General features: G+C 34.8%; 1 non-coding gene across 1 annotated transcript; it reads right to left on the reverse strand.

Annotated features, from left to right (window-relative positions):
* Nucleotides 1-257: 257 nt before the first annotated feature.
* Nucleotides 258-364, reverse strand: LOC131228372 (small nucleolar RNA R71). The gene has a single exon (XR_009162875.1). It is a non-coding gene; the product is annotated as a small nucleolar RNA R71 (small nucleolar RNA).
* Nucleotides 365-1,150: the final 786 nt, after the last annotated feature.

Raw genomic sequence — 1,150 nt, forward strand, 5'->3', positions numbered from 1 at the left:
TTGCTTTGATCTTTTAGGGATGAATTTAGCAACGGAAATTTTCGTCGCTAAAACTTTTTAGATACAACAAGTTAGCTTTTAGTGATGAAAATTTTCGTCGCTAAAGGTGGGATTTCTTGTAGTGACTTTCCTAATGTGTCTGAGGACACGATCGGGCTGAAACTCTTTCCCTTCTCCTTAAAAGAAAAACCTAAGACATGGTTGCATTCACTACGTCCATGATCCATTAGCAATTCTTCTCATACCATAAGATGTACACCATCAGAAAGTCGATCATGAACTTTGCCAAAAAGGAAGATGGGATATTCTTCTAATGCTGGGATCGGTTCAAGGATCTTATCAATTCATGCCCACAACATGGCTTCAAAATGTCGCGCATAATAAATTCCTTCTACGATGGACTGAAATCTTCCATGCACCAATTGGTCGAGACGATGTGCAATGAGGAATTTATGAACAAAGATGTCGATGATGTGTGGGATTACCTTAATAAATTTGCTGAAAATGCACAATTATGAGACATCTCCCCAAGACCTAGCACCACTTCTAAACTTATTTTGAGACTCAAATATTGCATAATTTTCTCCATTTAGATCATTGTTTTATGAACATGAATCAGCTTAATGTTCTATTTTACTCATGTATGTGTTGCAAGGTGAATTTAAGAACTTAGATTGAAAAGGGGTGCTAAAAGGTATGGATTTGATGATCAAGAATCACCAAGGCAAGGGATGGATCTTAGGAGACCAAGATTGAAGAATTCACATGCCAAAGATCCAAGAAAACTAAGTGATGAATGAAAAGAATCGAAGATTTGAAGTGAAGAATCTTGAAATCGTCCTGAAAAAGTGTATTATAAAGTTCTAAAGTCTATTTTGGGAAACGGGCAGTGGAAAATCTATTTTAAACAAACTGTGCAGCGAGAAGTCTATTTTAAGAAACTATGAAAATTTGAGGTAGTTTCTAGAGTTTTCCAACTTTGTACAAAAATTGGAGTTCCCCACTTATAAATAGGGCTTCCTAGGGCATTCCTAAGCATTATTCAAAGAATTCAAGAGCAAGATTTAGGGTTTTTAGAGGGTTTTCAATTTTATTTAAGTTTTATAAATTATTTTTTTCTTTTAGATCTTTTCTATTTGCATTTATTCTT

Source organism: Magnolia sinica, chromosome 15 (assembly GCF_029962835.1).
Source record: "Magnolia sinica isolate HGM2019 chromosome 15, MsV1, whole genome shotgun sequence".
Classification (NCBI taxonomy): domain Eukaryota; kingdom Viridiplantae; phylum Streptophyta; class Magnoliopsida; order Magnoliales; family Magnoliaceae; genus Magnolia; species Magnolia sinica.